The sequence below is a fragment of the Cherax quadricarinatus genome, chromosome 79 (genome assembly GCF_038502225.1).
Source record: "Cherax quadricarinatus isolate ZL_2023a chromosome 79, ASM3850222v1, whole genome shotgun sequence".
In the NCBI taxonomy this organism is placed as follows: Eukaryota; Metazoa; Arthropoda; class Malacostraca; order Decapoda; family Parastacidae; genus Cherax; species Cherax quadricarinatus.
The window spans coordinates 12,881,133-12,899,330 of NC_091370.1; the positions used below are offsets into that span (position 1 = coordinate 12,881,133).

An 18,198-nucleotide genomic window follows, 5' to 3' on the forward strand; every position below is an offset into this window, starting at 1 on the left:
GTCTTGAATGACCTGGATGGTCCTGAAGAATCTTGAACGGTTTTGGAAGTGTGTGAATGGTCTTACAGGGTTGTGCAAATTCTTGGGAATTGTGAACGATCATGTTAGGGAATGACACTGAAGGCCAGAGTGTTAGGGAGTGACACTAAGGGCTAAATTATAGGTGTGCCAAAGTTAAGGAAAGAATCTAATGTATCTTTTACAAAATCGTGTAGAGCCGCTGGGTGCTGCTACTCAACTCTGTACGATAGTTACATTGTGGGAACACCAGTAGTGTGCTGTTAATGTACTCTGTATGATAGTTACATTGTGGGAACACCAGTAGTGTGTTGTTAATGTACTCTGTATGATAGTTACATTGTGGGAACACCAGTAGTGTGCTGTTAATGTACTCTGTATGATAGTTACATTGTGGGAACACCAGTAGTGTGCTGTTAATGTACTCTGTATGATAGTTACATTGTGGGAACACCAGTAGTGTGCTGTTAATGTGCTCTGTATGATACATTGTGGGAACACCAGTAGTGTGCTGTTAATGTACTCTGTATGATAGTTACATTGTGGGAACACCAGTAGTGTGCTGTTAATGTACTCTGTATGATAGTTACATTGTGGGAACACCAGTGGTGTGCTGTTAATGTACTCTGTATGATAGTTACATTGTGGGAACACCAGTAGTGTGCTGTTAATGTACTCTGTATGATAGTTACATTGTGGGAACACCAGTAGTGTGCTGTTAATGTACTCTGTATGATAGTTACATTGTGGGAACACCAGTAGTGTGCTGTTAATGTACTCTGTATGATAGTTACATTGTGGGAACACCAGTAGTGTGCTGTTAATGTACTCTGTATGATAGTTACATTGTGGGAACACCAGTAGTGTGCTGTTAATGTACTCTGTATGATAGTTACATTGTAGAAACACTAGTAATGTGCTGCTATTTTACTTTGTATGATAGTGTGAGAACATCTGCAATGTTCGACTTCTGTATTCTAAATGATAGTTAAGTTGTGGGAACACTCACAGTGTACCATCACCCTATTTTACACACGTCACGCTGTGGAAATACCCGCTGTCCTATTTTACATGATAATTACACTGCGGGAACAAAAGCTAGTTATGTTTCCGTGTCATATTCCATCACAGAGGATGATTTTCTTATATATGATAATGACATTTCACAGCCTGAGCTGACAGCAGCCTCAGAGATTGCCTTCCATCAAGACTTCAGTGACTGTTACGCTGAAATGACCATCTCTCGGGATCGCGTATTTCACACACTAGGGAAATAGAATTTGTGTGGAGATTCTCATCATCACAGTGAGAAAGGAAAAAAATTAGTCAGGAAAGTAAGTGGAAAGGGACGTAGAAATCATCAAGCCTAGAGGTAAAGGGATGAAAGACCGAGATTTAAGGGAATGGGTGGAAACTTTGCAATGTTGATGTGAGGGGCGAGTTGGTTGGCTAGTTAATGGGAGGATTTAAAGCCTATCGACTGCAAGAGGGTTATTAAGGCTGCATATCCTCAGTATTTAATTAATATCGCCTTTGTTAATGCCCATCTTCAACTTGTATTCTTCAGTGATATCTCTCATTCTGCGTTTCTCAAGATAGGTTAGGTAAGGCTCGTCAGGAAACAAGACAAGTGTTTCCTGACGCGGGTCTTAGATGTTGACCAGCAGCTGGAGCTTTTGGTCATCTGACTGAGGCCATATAATATAGCACACTCCCCAGGATGCCACCTCAACCAACATACAAGATATATACACCTAGAAGTGCATATCTCAGTGTATATACACTGAGGTATACACTTCAGTGTATATACACCTAGAAGTGCATATCTCAGTGTATATACACTGAGATATACACTTCTAGGTGTATATATCTTGTATGTTGGCTGAGGTGGCATCCTGGGGAGTGTGCTATATTATATGGCTGGGGTTTGAAATTTGCTGGGAGAGAGAAAATAATAAATTTTACGGGTCAAGATGCTGGTGAGGGGCTTTTGATCTAAGGAATTGGAACTACCCTCTCCTTTCTCGGATCATACCTTATTATCTCCCATTCCCCAGGTGCTGTATAACCCTTGCGGGTTGAGTGCTTCCCAACGAAAATAATAAGACGATATGTTTGAAAGCTTTCAATGCCAATGAAAAAAATCCAAATATTACAACATTTTTTCAATAATAAAAAGCTTTTGGATTATTTTTTAAAATTTATAATAGAGATTTTTTCAGTCAAATGAGTAGTTAAAGTGAAGGAAATATAAAAGTCGTTCGCACCATTTATGTCCGAAAGATTTAAATTTTGAGTGACAAATATTTTTTATCGCAAGACTTCCATACACTAAGTATAAATTTTGTATAATTCTTTTCTTTCAAATAATAAATAATGCTTAAAACAGATAATACGACTCACTGTACTCCAATTAAGGACAAACTAAGGAGATAAAGCGTTGGTAAAGTCACGGGAGAGCATCGGGACACACTAACTTTTAGGCGGGAGAACCGGTAGCTGTGAGCGCGACATTGGAGATCCCGCCATGGTTGAGGTTGGGTGTAGCTCGCAGCTGCTCTCGAATTTTGCTGATATTTATGGTATGAACAAGAGGTAAGTTCACTTGAGCGTGTTTAAATTGAACCTTTTGGTGTATGGAAGCTATGGTGGAGAGGAAAGTTTATAGGGGAGTGAACTAGATGGGAAAACTTGGCCGACTGTTGCTGACCAGTGTTTGGAATGGTAACTAATTCCTCTCAAGGGAGGTTCCTTGATGATAATAAAGGGCTCTTGATGCAAGGAAGTGAACCTGACCTGACCAAGCTCCTGGAGACCGAAACATTGCCACAATAAAAATGTCACATTAATTGCACATGCATTTTTTTACCTAAGCTTGTCTCCTATATGCGCTGTATAATCCTACGGGTTTAGCGCTCCCCCATGATTATAATAAATCCCATGTGCGCATTATTGGTGTATTATTTATATTTGTAGGCAAACGACCCCTCACGGAAGGTTCCTTGATGTTTGTGAGGGGCTCTTGATTTAGGGAATTGGATCTGTGCTCCAGTTTCCCGAATTAAGCCAGAATGCCTTCCACATCCCCTCCCCTGGGCGCTGTATAATCCTACGAGTTTAGCGCTTCCCCTTGATTATAATAATTATAATGTAGGCAAACGACGTAACAATGAATTATAAAATTAAATTTGAAAAAAAAAAAACTGTTGATCTTGTGATTTACTTAAATTAATATATTGCAGGAATGGTGTTGCCAGTGGACCACACCAGACGAGGCTTCCAAGTTCTCTCATCCACCAACACAAGGTGAGTAACACTGGTGTTACGAGGTAGATAGTAATAATGGTAGAATTACCGACAGTGTTAGGTAAATGGCCACAGATGCAACTAATGTGACAGATTATTGTGGCAACGTTTCGCTCTCCAGGAGCTTTATCATGCCGACAATGCTCCTGAAGAGCTAATTGTTGCCTCTCCCCTCAAGGAAGGTTCCTTGATGTTGGTGAGGGGCTCTTGATTTAGGGAATTGGATCTCTGCTCCAGTTCCCCGAATTAAGCCTGACTGCCTTCCACATCCCCCCCCCCCCCCCCAGGCGCTGTATAATACTCCGGGTTTAGCGCTTCCCCCTTGATTAAAATAAATAAATAATTGTTGCCTCAGTAAAATGTCACATAAGTTACATCTGTGTTCATTTATCTGACAAAATGATTAGTACCTATACCTTTTTATGGCAGACAACTACGACAATTACATCTTAACTTGGGTTTACTGGAGAACGTAATGCTCTGGCTCCCTTTGTAAATTGAATAATGATAATTACATATATGAATGTGCTATTTACATAAAGTGTTAGTTATGTTATTTGTCTAACATAACAGGTAAGTGTGGGTTACAGAACGTCGAGGGACGTATGCGTGTCACCTGTCAGGTAAGTCAAGATTATTGCGTTCTAGTGAGATTACCTTGAAGTGGCTTTGCGCTACATTGTTTTATGTACTTAAGGCGTCACGTGTTACTGACCCTGAATTGGTTATAAAGTGACGTTAATGTCAAAGTGGGCATCATGTTTGGTATTCCATGGTAACGAAGGGTGTCAGAGACGCGTCATCTGTCTTATCTTAAATCTTGCTTGGTTAAGAGCAATTTCAGACTACTTTTGCCTCGTGGTCAAGGAGGTATCGGATCCAAGCTCTTCACTGAGCGATTTGGGACTTGGAAGTCTTCCTCTTCTTTTCTTTGTAATGTAGAACATGAAAATAATTGAACCACCGCCTTCCATCCCCTTTAACCTCAGCTATAGAAGGCACCAAAGCCCCTTTTGGACCTCCTTCATGGAAGTCATCGATGCTCTTTTCTCTGTGGAAGAAGAAAGCCTCGTATGTCTTCCCATGCTCAGGATGGGAGAACCTTTCCTATTTGGGTATGCCAAAGGAAAAGTATCGTCGGGTATCTGTTAATTTTCGTGTTATCGGTATTATCGTAAAGCTGAGTATCGGTATCGGCTAATTTTGATGGTAATGGTGTGAATGCTTACTCAGCCCTGTAACAACTTCAGAGAGTATTACCAAGGCTGGCTCCTTCTCAGGAAAATTAATGAATAGAAAAAGAAATAATAATTCACAAAGATAAACACTTCATTATTTAGTAATGCAAAGATAAAACATAAAAAAATGAAGGTGTATCCTACTTGAAAGAAAAATGAAATGGAAAAATGGCATTTGAATTCAACGCTAATATGTACAAGTAAACTGGGGTGTCTGGTTGATGTTGACACTGTCTTGTAGAAATTGTAGCCTTTGATGATGATGTGGGGGGGGGGGTCACAGGTGTTGGTGACAACCCAACGATTAGTTCTTCACAGTCTATAGCCTTGAATAGTCAGTCCATTATTATTATTATAATTAAAAAGAAGCGCTAAGCCACAAGGGCTATACAGCGCTGCAATAGTCAGTCCAGATGACAGGAACGCAGGTTCTTTACCACTGCAAAGATGAGGGGTAGTGTCCTGTACAATTAATCAAGTAGGTAGATTATAAGGTGACGTCCCAAGACCGGTTTCAGTCCGTCTCCTTCAACACTTCTCGTTGGTTGGCAGGTGACCCGATCTGTCATTCCAAGCTGGAAAGAGAGAGAGGTTACCCACTGCTTAAGAAATCACTCTCCATGATAAGTGTAAGATACCTAAAAAAAGGTGGTGATTATCGAAGTCTTATGTGGAGCTTAAAACTGAAAGGACAAAGTTTATTATTGGTCAAAAGTGAAGCTTTCAACCAATATCCACTAGAATAGGAGCAGAGGCTTTTACCTACAGTTATGCTGGGAGCTGCGAGTCGAGTGATTACTGTTTGGCCGGAGCCCCACACGTCACCTTTCGGGGTGGGGAGAAAGGGGGGGAGGATAGCGGGAGCTAGACTGACCCTACCTTAACAAGCAGCCGGCAATCAAACTATCGTCACCCTATACTTGCTCGTTACTCCTATTTGTTGAACTTTTCCCTCACAAATGGTATGGATAAAAATGTTGGTATCGACCCATCTCTGCTCTCCCGTCTGATCCTCTAATGAAGGACATCTGATCCTCCCCTATGTAATTTACACAGATATTACTTTCATTCGGATATGCCAGAGTATATGAGCGAACTAATTAATATCTAGTGACGGTTCCAGTTGCCGCAGCGAATAGTTACATCACGTGTTTTCGACAAGTAAGGATTGGAAGACCTGCAGTAACTATGCACAGATATTTAATTAGTAGTAGGTTGGTAGACAGCAACCACCCAGGGAAGTACTACCGTCCTGCCAGATGACTGTGAAACAAAAACCTGTAACTGTTTTGCATGATGGTAGGATTGCTGGTTTTCTTTTTCTGTCTCATAAACACGCTAAGATAACAGGGATATCTTGCTACTCCTACTTACACTTTGGTCACACTTCACAGACACGCACATGCATATATATATATACATACATCTAGGTTTTCCTCCTTTTTCTAAATAGCTCTTGTTCTTTTTTATTTCTTCTATTGTCCATGGGGAAGTGGAAAAGAATCTTTCCTCCGTAAGCCATGCGTGTCGTATGAGGCGACTAAAATGCCGGGAGCAATGGGCTAGTAACCCCTTCTCCTGTATACAATTACTAAAAAAGAGAAGAAGAAAAACTTTATAAAACTGGGTTGCTTAAATGTGCGTGGATGTAGTGCGGATGACAAGAAACAGATGATTGCTGATGTTATGAATGAAAAGAAGTTGGATGTCCTGGCCCTAAGCGAAACAAAGCTGAAGGGGGTAGGAGAGTTTCAGTGGGGGGAAATAAATGGGATTAAATCTGGAGTATCTGAGAGAGTTAGAGCAAAGGAAGGGGTAGCAGTAATGTTAAATGATCAGTTATGGAAGGAGAAAAGAGAATATGAATGTGTAAATTCAAGAATTATGTGGATTAAAGTAAAGGTTGGATGCGAGAAGTGGGTCATAATAAGCGTGTATGCACCTGGAGAAGAGAGGAATGCAGAGGAGAGAGAGAGATTTTGGGAGATGTTAAGTGAATGTATAGGAGCCTTTGAACCAAGTGAGAGAGTAATTGTGGTAGGGGACTTGAATGCTAAAGTAGGAGAAACTTTTAGAGAGGGTGTGGTAGGTAAGTTTGGGGTGCCAGGTGTAAATGATAATGGGAGCCCTTTGATTGAACTTTGTATAGAAAGGGGTTTAGTTATAGGTAATACATATTTTAAGAAAAAGAGGATAAATAAGTATACACGATATGATGTAGGGCGAAATGACAGTAGTTTGTTGGATTATGTATTGGTAGATAAAAGACTGTTGAGTAGACTTCAGGATGTACATGTTTATAGAGGGGCCACAGATATATCAGATCACTTTCTAGTTGTAGCTACACTGAGAGTAAAAGGTAGATGGGATACAAGGAGAATAGAAGCATCAGGGAAGAGAGAGGTGAAGGTTTATAAACTAAAAGAGGAGGCAGTTAGGGTAAGATATAAACAGCTATTGGAGGATAGATGGGCTAATGAGAGCATAGGCAATGGGGTCGAAGAGGTATGGGGTAGGTTTAAAAATGTAGTGTTAGAGTGTTCAGCAGAAGTTTGTGGTTACAGGAAAGTGGGTGCAGGAGGGAAGAGGAGCGATTGGTGGAATGATGATGTAAAGAGAGTAGTAAGGGAGAAAAAGTTAGCATATGAGAAGTTTTTACAAAGTAGAAGTGATGCAAGGAGGGAAGAGTATATGGAGAAAAAGAGAGAAGTTAAGAGAGTGGTGAAGCAATGTAAAAAGAGAGCAAATGAGAGAGTGGGTGAGATGTTATCAACAAATTTTGTTGAAAATAAGAAAAAGTTTTGGAGTGAGATTAACAAGTTAAGAAAGCCTAGAGAACAAATGGATTTGTCAGTTAAAAATAGGAGAGGAGAGTTATTAAATGGAGAGTTAGAGGTATTGGGAAGATGGAGGGAATATTTTGAGGAATTGTTAAATGTTGATGAAGATAGGGAAGCTGTGATTTCGTGTATAGGGCAAGGAGGAATAACATCTTGTAGGAGTGAGGAAGAGCCAGTTGTGAGTGTGGGGGAAGTTCGTGAGGCAGTAGGTAAAATGAAAGGGGGCAAGGCAGCCGGAATTGATGGGATAAAGATAGAAATGTTAAAAGCAGGTGGGGATATAGTTTTGGAGTGGTTGGTGCAATTATTTAATAAATGTATGGAAGAGGGTAAGGTACCTAGGGATTGGCAGAGAGCATGCATAGTTCCTTTGTATAAAGGCAAAGGGGATAAAAGAGAGTGCAAAAATTATAGGGGGATAAGTCTGTTGAGTGTACCTGGTAAAGTGTATGGTAGAGTTATAATTGAAAGAATTAAGAGTAAGACGGAGAATAGGATAGCAGATGAACAAGGAGGCTTTAGGAAAGGTAGGGGGTGTGTGGACCAGGTGTTTACAGTGAAACATATAAGTGAACAGTATTTAGATAAGGCTAAAGAGGTCTTTGTGGCATTTATGGATTTGGAAAAGGCGTATGACAGGGTGGATAGGGGGGCAATGTGGCAGATGTTGCAAGTGTATGGTGTAGGAGGTAGGTTACTGAAAGCAGTGAAGAGTTTTTACGAGGATAGTGAGGCTCAAGTTAGAGTATGTAGGAAAGAGGGAAATTTTTTCCCAGTAAAAGTAGGCCTTAGACAAGGATGTGTGATGTCACCGTGGTTGTTTAATATATTTATAGATGGGGTTGTAAGAGAAGTAAATGCGAGGGTCTTGGCAAGAGGCGTGGAGTTAAAAGATAAAGAATCACACACAAAGTGGGAGTTGTCACAGCTGCTCTTTGCTGATGACACTGTGCTCTTGGGAGATTCTGAAGAGAAGTTGCAGAGATTGGTGGATGAATTTGGTAGGGTGTGCAAAAGAAGAAAATTAAAGGTGAATACAGGAAAGAGTAAGGTTATGAGGATAACAAAAAGATTAGGTGATGAAAGATTGAATATCAGATTGGAGGGAGAGAGTATGGAGGAGGTGAACGTATTCAGATATTTGGGAGTGGACGTGTCAGCGGATGGGTCTATGAAAGATGAGGTGAATCATAGAATTGATGAGGGAAAAAGAGTGAGTGGTGCACTTAGGAGTCTGTGGAGACAAAGAACTTTGTCCTTGGAGGCAAAGAGGGGAATGTATGAGAGTATAGTTTTACCAACGCTCTTATATGGGTGTGAAGCGTGGGTGATGAATGTTGCAGCGAGGAGAAGGCTGGAGGCAGTGGAGATGTCGTGTCTGAGGGCAATGTGTGGTGTGAATATAATGCAGAGAATTCGTAGTTTGGAAGTTAGGAGGAGGTGTGGGATTACCAAAACTGTTGTCCAGAGGGCTGAGGAAGGGTTGTTGAGGTGGTTCGGACATGTAGAGAGAATGGAGCGAAACAGAATGACTTCAAGAGTGTATCAGTCTGTAGTGGAAGGAAGGCGGGGTAGGGGTCGGCCTAGGAAGGGTTGGAGGGAGGGGGTAAAGGAGGTTTTGTGTGCGAGGGGCTTGGACTTCCAGCAGGCATGTGTGAGCGTGTTTGATAGGAGTGAATGGAGACAAATGGTTTTTAATACTTGACGTGCTGTTGGAGTGTGAGCAAAGTAACATTTATGAAGGGATTCAGGGAAACCGGCAGGCCGGACTTGAGTCCTGGAGATGGGAAGTACAGTGCCTGCACTCTGAAGGAGGGGTGTTAATGTTGCAGTTTAAAAACTGTAGTGTAAAGCACCCTTCTGGCAAGACAGTGATGGAGTGAATGATGGTGAAAGTTTTTCTTTTTCGGGCCACCCTGCCTTGGTGGGAATCGGCCAGTGTGATAATAAAAAAAAAATATTTTTGCATTAACAAGAGAAAAATCTTACAAGTATATCTAGCTATGTATGTTGTAGATAGAAGTTTTTCAAATGGAAAGCAGAGAGAGAGATTAACTTACCTTCTCTCACTCGCTTGAGAGGTCAGAATTGCGACTTAAACAGTTCAATTAGTCGGCAGCCATGAGTGAAGAGGCAAGGTACTCCACTGCCGTATGAGGTTCACCTCTTCGTTCCAGTGAATGAACCTCCTATACCAGAAGTTCACTTCTCGAGTAAGATGCTATATGAGTGGTTAATTTTTCCTGTGTCATCCATAAAGAGTGAACCTATATCAAAGGTTCACCCACCACTCAGTAATGAAGTTCACAGTAAAAGTGAACCTTTCAAATATTCAGTTCACACCATGTTGACAAGCGTGCTAAGTAACCTAGTTTTGTCACATGTTGCCAAGCGTGATAAGCGATCTTGTATAGTTGCAACATATTGATACGGGTGCTAAGTTATTAGTTTTGTTGCAACATATTGCTAGGCGTGCTAAGAATCTGGTGTTGCTGTAGCGCATAGTTTCCCTTGAAGGCTTACTGTGTGAGTATTTAAATTTTCATGTTTACAGTTGACCTTAATATAAAAAACAAGCATTTATTATTATTATTATTATTATTATTATTATCCATACTATTATTATTATCGTTATTATTATTTATTGTATTCTCCAATTCTTCCTTTTGTTCTATTATTATTAAACTCACGACAAGCACTAAACCCGTTAGGATCATACAGCACCTGCGGAGATTTAACCCGGTTTCAACCAAAGGTAGGTTAGGGAGTAGCTCCAGTTCCTCGGATCAAGAATGAATAATTAAGGAAAAAGGTAGATTGTGCAGCCATCACCCCCCCCCCTTCCCCCAGCCTCATTTGCATAAGTTAATGATGAAGAGGAAGCTAATGAACAGCATTTAGTTAAGGCCTGAAAAACAAAGTCCGTCCACCGTTCTCATTTACAGCGGCGCAGGAACATTTCCGCTCCAAAACCTCATTTACTAGGTATGATGTAGCCGCTGATAATGATCCTGGTCGGGGGCGATACGTCGTCTAGTTATATCTCTTGTTCCCCCCCTCTCAGAGGACGTTCCTTGATGCTGGTGAGGGGCTCTTAATCTAGGGAACTGGATCTGTTCTCCAGTTCCCCGAACTGAGCCTCAGTACCTTCCACCTCCCCTGCCACAGGCGCTGTATAATCCCTACAGGTTTAACGCTCCCCATGATAATTATCTCTCGTTTGTAAAGTAAGATACACGTGCAACAGTTAGGTATCTTTATTCCGAAACGTTTCGCCTACACAGTAGGCTTCGTCTGTTGAATACAGAGTAGGAAGCAAAAACAGTCTACCTGGAGACTACGTGGAGGGTCTTCCCGGGGAGATCAATGCCCCCGCGGCCCAGTCCTTGACCAGGCCTCGCGGTGGATTAGGGCCTGATCAACCAAGCTGTTATTGCTGGCCGCACGTAGCCCAACGTAGAGTTGTATAGAGGATGACTCTCTCCATCACCCTCTAGTTCGTTACTAGATTTGCTATTGGTAACTTCATTTCGTCTTTAACTCATTTGCTATTAATAAATCAACAACCCAAAAAAATGGGGCCCATTCACGCCTGGTGAGCGAAACGTTGTCTCGGTAAATTTCTTATCAGTTGCAATTTTCTTCATGTACGTCATATATTCTTTGTTAGTTATTAACACATTGGTCATTGTTATTTTCATCTAATGTTGCTATGTTAGCCATTAACAGATTGTGTCGGTTCATTTACATGATGAGTTTGTTATTGACTGATTTTTCGATGCCATTTAATACCATTTATGTCACATGTTTGGTAGAGGTTGGTCAAGGACATTTATGAAGAATGATAATAGACTACATCTAAGGGATTCAACAATAGCATAGGTAACCTAGGTAGACAAAGACAGTTTGTTGACGAAGTTATAAGTGTGTAGATGACGATACAGGTGTGTAAATGAAGTTACAGGTGTGTAAATGAAGATACAGGTGTGTATAAGATACAGGTGTGTAGATTAAGATAAATGTGTGTAGAATAAGGTACAGGTGTGTAGACTAAGATAAACGTGTATAGACAAAGATTCAGGTGTGCAGATGAAGATACAGGTATGTAGATCAGTATACAGGTATTTAGATGAAGAAACTCGCGTTTATTTACACAACGCTTAGATCTAAGTATAACATTCTCAAGGTGAGTGAGTCACGTGACCACGGCCCCGGTGCAACACACATGTGATATATGAACCACATTTGCTTGATTACTGCTTCTGGGGTACCGGTTATTGGCGGAAGAGAGTGGCGATGGGAGGTAATGCAGTATGGATGTGAGTCTTGTGGTTTTGGTAGCAGAAAATGAGCTTAAGTGAGAGATTCCGTGAGGCTTTGTTGTCGGGATCACCTCCAGCACTCCCTCCCTGCAGGGGGAACATTAGGGTGTGCTTAAATGTGCCAAGTTTAATTGAAACAACACTAATTATTCTGAAAGTTTTCGTCGTATTTGCGAAAAAATTTAATAGTTATATATATCTGTTTTTATTTTTTTTTATGTATCAAGAGCGTTTTATTCTTATTATATGTATATGTTATTTTTATGAAATTTTGAAGGTCATAAAACAGATGAATTATATGAACACACACACACACACACACACACACACACACACACACACACAGACGTTTAAGACGAGATATGATAGGGCGCTTGGAGCTGGGATAGAGTGTAGACCTAGTAGCGACCGACGAAGATGCAGGATTAGGAGCTATGAATCGACCCCTTCAATCACATACACACGCGGAGCGGTGGAAACCTCGGTCTTCCGTCTGCTAATCACAAACTAAAGTCGACTTAAAGCCCATGCTGTGCAGACACTACGCATGCGCCATCATTGTTTTTCATAATAATAATAATCTTCACTTCTACAAGTACATGTACAAGGTATACAGGCCTAGCTGACATCAGTGGCATACTACTATAGAGAAAGCCCCTTGTTATTCAGAGCATTCTGAGTAAATTAGGTCAATTTTGTCCCCAGGATACGACGCACACCAGTTGACTAGCACCCAGGTACTTATTTTACTGTTTCTACCCGAACCGTGAATCGAACCATGGACCTCAGTGTGTGAGCTGAGTCCGCTAGCAATCGAACTACAGGACACCCTCATACATATTTATCTAATCTATTTTTAAAGCTACGCAAGATAGTTGCTTCAATTATGCTTCCTGGAAATATGTTACCCTTAACTGCTAAAACAGTACTTTCCTCTATCCTTTCTAAATCTAAATTCTAAATAATATTTATTCCCGTAAACATGCAGGATAACCTGAGGTGAAACTTCTCATTTGAAGGAACTTTAGCCTTAAAATGTAATCCAGGGAATGAATTTGATGGAAAATGGTCTGGGGTTTTGCCTATATCGCTGACCAGCATTATATTACAGCAAATAATCTCTATCGTATATCGGAAGAAGACAAAATTATGTTTTAATACCTACTGAAGAACCAATCTTTTTGTCCATACCTCGGGAAATCATTTTTAACAGTGGGTTAGTTGTAGGTATCCGCTTTCAACAAGGCACAAACCCGAATGTTAGATAAATCAGTAGGCCTAATGAGGTTGATATTTACCTTTCATCGGGAAAAGAAAAAATTGATAATCTGGCTGACATCCAATTATGTTACTCATCAAGTTCAGTAATATAATCCTCTGGCTGACATCTAATCATGTATCTCATCCAGTTGGCAGGCAGTAAATCTCTGGCTGCCATTCAGTCCTCTGTCATCCAATCCCTTGGCTATCATCAAATCCCTTGACTGTCACCCAATCCCTTGGCTATTACCCAATCCCTTGGCCGTCATCGAATCCCTTGGCTGTCATCCAATCCCTTGGCAGTCATCGAATCCCTTGGCTGTCATCCAAACCCTTGGCTGTCATCCAATCCTCTAGCTGACGAGACTGATAACATCACCCAAGGATTTTGCATGAGACTCTTGTGAAGCTGAAACATTTCTCTGGTTCCATTACTCTTGTGGCATTACTTGCTCCCACTGAGGTGAGAGAATTCACACACAAACCAATATTTTGCACTTATTTTCGCGTGAAAGATGCGCCTCCTCTTCTTCCTCCTCCTTCTCCACTAAGGTGAAAGCCATGGTTCACGTTGCCTTTATATTCCGTTCTGCTCACAGCCTAAAAACTACCTCTGGTCGAACCCTGGGCAGGGAGAAATTTACGACCAAGTTTCCTAACATCTGCTTCCCCTGAAAATAAAAACAATGTGTGCAGAGGAACTATTTATTTATTTAATAACGTTTCGCTTAGTAACGATATAAATAACCAGCGTAACGTTGTCTTTAATTTGTTCTGCACACAGTCTTTTTACTATATTTGTCGGTTATCCTGCCAATTCAAAGCATATGCTGCCCCTGTTACCTAGCAGCAAATAAGTACCTATGACTGAGCCGGCTGTTGTGGGTTGCATCCTAGCGAAGAGATCTAAGGACCTATTTTATAAATTTCGCTTCTTGTTTGATTTTCTTTGGTTATCCTGGTTTATTATCTTTCCGGGGTTACTAACCCCTAATTGCACATAAGTTGCCTTTGGGTGTTGACATTCATTGTTGCAACCTTCTTGGAAAATTAAACTTTTGCGGGGTTTTCTTTCACCAGGTTGAGGTGTCATTGTGTTAAGTAAAGACATGTATCCCATTTAATTGTTATTAATATTTTTGTGTCCAAGATGTTACTGCATCACTCATGGTAGTGTAATTCCTATGTATCCTTTAATGTTAAGATGCAGTCAGGTTGGGAATGGTTATATTTAGCGGGAGGGGGGGGGGGGTGAAATTGTGGCAAAAGTTTGAGCCTTCACAGGTATATAACTCTGGTATAACTGGGTGTATATGGTGTGTGATATTAGGTTGTCAGAACACTTTTGTCTGTTGTAATCATTTTTGTAAGGGTGAATTGGGAATTTGTGATTTACCTCATTTGTGTACCTTAATATAATTTCCACCTTGTATTGTAGTGTTTTAAATAAAATATATAAAAAAATACAATCTTCTCCATCGTGTCTTATACTTTCGACGATGTGAGGTCTGCTCGTTCTGTCACCCTACTGGTAAATTCCAATCTCATCCTACCCGGATTCATATGGTATACTGCTGAGAGCAATAGAGCACCTGACTAAAGCTCTTCACAAGGAGATTAAGTGGTTATAATGGTTATAATCGTACCCATAATTTTTAAAGGGGTGGCCCAGTAAGCCAGCGGAAGGCCTCGGTCAGATGACCAAAAACTTCAGCAGCGGATATTCATATAACTAAGTCCCGCGTCAGGAAACATTTGTCCTGTTTCCTGACAGATCTTACCTAACCTCTACATAAAAACATTTTCCCAACAAAAGCCGGATGTACAACGTGTGTCTTTGCTCCCCACACTACCTGGGCTCTAATGACGTATGCCTACACCAGTGAATGCAAGACACGTTGATAAAGCTTTACAACGAGAGAAACTTTGTTGCAGTAAAAGCTGACAAAGTTCCAGTCTCTCAGCATGCAACATCTTTCTCACCTTCCTGAGATAGTAAAAAATTCCTGTATGAGAGGTTCGGTAGAGGACTCTTAACTAATGTTGAAATTATATTGAGTACTCAGTGTATCCTTAGGCAGTGGCGCAGCCTACGAAGTGGCTAATGGGTCTAAATGTCTATTTTTTCCCTGTATTATACTCACCAGTGACCACGAATGCATGATAGTTTAAAAAAATTCCAATACATCATGAAAAATCACCATCTTGTGAATTAAGACCCCAGATTGAAATCCTCTTGATTGAAAATCCTGGTTCAAGCCTACCTCCACCAGACTGAAATCCTGGCTGCGCCACAGTCTAAATACCAGTGGTTTTTCTGCGACACACTTTCAGAAATGGTTCGCCATATTGAATAATTTTGGCTTAATTCATTGGATGATACTCGCCAGTGTGTGCACACACCCAGGTAATATTCATCGAGTAATATTCGTAAGTGTGTTTTATGCACCAATAATACAAAAGCTGAAGCACAATTTACGTAAAATTTACGTGGCATAATTTATGTAAAACATATGATTGTCAGGAGTGTAATAATTAATTAAACACAAATAATGAGAGAGAAATTACGTATCATTTTATGTAAATCTCTTGACTAGATAGCAGGGCTTCGTGTTAATTAAATATCTACAGTTGAGCTGTAACTTCGTTTTTAAATTGTGCAACTAATCCTTCTGTTTTCTGAATTAATAAAATGAAATATCTTTTATTTAAGTTCTAGAGGTGGCTAAACTTATATTAACTAAAAATTCAGCCATTAATAAAAGGTAAACAGTGTTAGGGTAGTGTCCTTGCTACTACGCTATACATAATGGCGTTAGTATAATGTTAGGGTAGTGTCCTTGCTACTACGCTATACATACTGGCGTTAGTATAATGTTAGGGTAGTGTCCTTGCTACTACGCTATACATACTGGCGTTAGTATAGTGTTAGGGTAGTGTCCTTGCTACTACGCTATACATACTGGCGTTAGTATAATGTTGGGGTAGTGTCCTTGCTACTACGCTATACATACTGGCGTTAGTATAGTGTTAGGGTAGTGTTCTTGCTACTACGCTACACATACTGGCGTTAGTATAGTGTTAGGGTAGTGTTCTTGCTACTACGCTATACATACTGGCGTTAGTATAATGTTAGGGTAGTGTCCTTGCTACTACGCTATACATACTGGCGTTAGTATAATGTTAGGGTAGTGTCCTTGCTACTACGCTATACATACTGGCGTTAGTATAGTGTTAGGGTAGTGTTCTTGCTACTACGCTATACATACTGGCGTTAGTATAATGTTAGGGTAGTGTCCTTGCTACTACGCTATACATACTGGCGTTAGTATAATGTTAGGGTAGTGTTCTTGCTACTACGCTATACATACTGGCGTTAGTATAGTGTTAGGGTAGTGTTCTTGCTACTACGCTACACATACTGACGTTAGTATAGTGTTAGGGTAGTGTTCTTGCTACTACGCTACACATACTTGCGCCAATATAAAGTATAAAATAAAAAAATACCAAAATTAAAATTTTTGATCAAATGACAGAAATGTAATATGATAAAATACATAGAACGCAATCCACAGATAACAGAACTCGTCGAGAAGAAAACGCCACAACAATAGCAAGCTTTTCCAGGCAGTAGTGCAGAGCTATAAAAGCAGATAAACATTAGCAGCAATTGTCCAGAGGATACCCCTAGCAAATCTATTCTATTACATGAGATATATTGTTGCAGAAGGCAGTATGATATCTTAACTGTTTCGAGTACTGGAGGTCGAATAATATTTCTGTAAGAGCTTCTTTCAGTCCTGGAGATACAGGAATATCTCCACAAGAGTACTGGAGTACCGGAAATCAAAGGATATATCCATAAAATGCAACTTTGAGCATTAAACAGCTTCTTAAAGTACTGGAGAGCAAAAATATCTCCATAACAGTTTCTTTAAGAACTGGAGGGAAGGATATCTCCACCCAAGCTTCTTGGAGCCTTAGAGATCAATTTATAAAAAGAAATATTTGACCTGTTGGAAATCAAAGGATATTTTTATAAATGCTCATCAAAGATCAAAATAACACACACACACACACACAGCAAGACTGGATCTTGTGTTCACCCTGAGCAGTTCAGACATTGAGGACATCACTTACGAGAGGTCCCTTGGAGCTAGCGATCACGTGGTTCTGAGTTTTGACTATATAGTAGAGTTACAAGTGGAGAAGGTAACAGGAACTGAAGGGGACAGGCCAAACTATAAAAGGGGGGACTACACAGGTATGAGAAACTTCCTGCAGGAGGTTCAGTGGGACAGAGAAATGGTAGGAAAATCAGTAAACGAGATGATGGAATATGTGGCAACAAAGTGCAAGGAGGCAGAGGAAAGTTTTGTTCCCAAGGGAAACAGAAATAATAGGAAGACCAAAACGAGTCCTTGGTTTACCCGAAGGTGTAGGGAGGCAAAAACTAAGTGCAACAGAGAATGGAAAAGGTACAGGAGGCATAGGACCCAGGAAAACAAGGAGATTAGTAGAAGAGCCAGAAACGAGTATGCACAGATAAGGAGGGAGGCCCAGCGACAGTATGAAAACGACATAGCATCGAAAGTCAAGTCTGACCCGAAACTGCTGTATAGCCACATTAAGAGGAAGACAACAGTCAAGGACCAGGTGATAAGGCTGTGGAGAAGGTGGAGAACTCACAAGAAACGATCAAGAGGTATGTGAGGAGCTCAACACAAGATTTAAGGAAGTATTTACAGTAGAGACAGGAAGGACTCTGGGGGGACAGACCAGATGGGGACACCAGCAAGGAATACACCAACAAGTGTTGGACGACATACAGATGAGGAGGAGGTGAAGAAACTGCTAAGGGACATCGATACCTCAAAGGCAATGGGACCGGACATCTCCCCGTGGGTCCTTAGAGAGGGAGCAGATATGTTGTGCGTGCCACTTACCACAATCTTCAACACGTCCCTGGAAACTGGGCAACTACCTGAGGTATGGAAGACGGCAAATGTAGTTCCCATTTTTAAAAAAGGAGACAGAAAAGAGGCACTAAACTATAGACCTGTGTCATTGACGTGTATAGTATGCAAAATTATGGAGAAGATTATCAGGAGGAGAGTGGTGGAGCACCTGCAACGGAACAAGAGTATAAATGCCAACCAGCACGGATTCACGGAAGGCAAATCTTGTGTCACAAACCTTCTGGAGTTTTATGAT

At 40.7% G+C, this 18,198-nt stretch overlaps 1 protein-coding gene across 1 annotated transcript in view; it reads left to right on the forward strand.

Moving 5' to 3' along the window:
• The first annotated feature begins 3,304 nt into the window (after positions 1-3,304).
• Positions 3,305-18,198, forward strand: part of LOC128702658 (probable ATP-dependent RNA helicase DDX10) — a 554,230-nt gene continuing 539,336 nt past the window's right edge. Inside the window, exon 1 of the mRNA XM_070101951.1 lies at positions 3,305-3,324. The gene's annotated coding sequence lies outside the window, so the exon portion shown is untranslated. The remainder of the gene's footprint in view (positions 3,325-18,198) is intronic.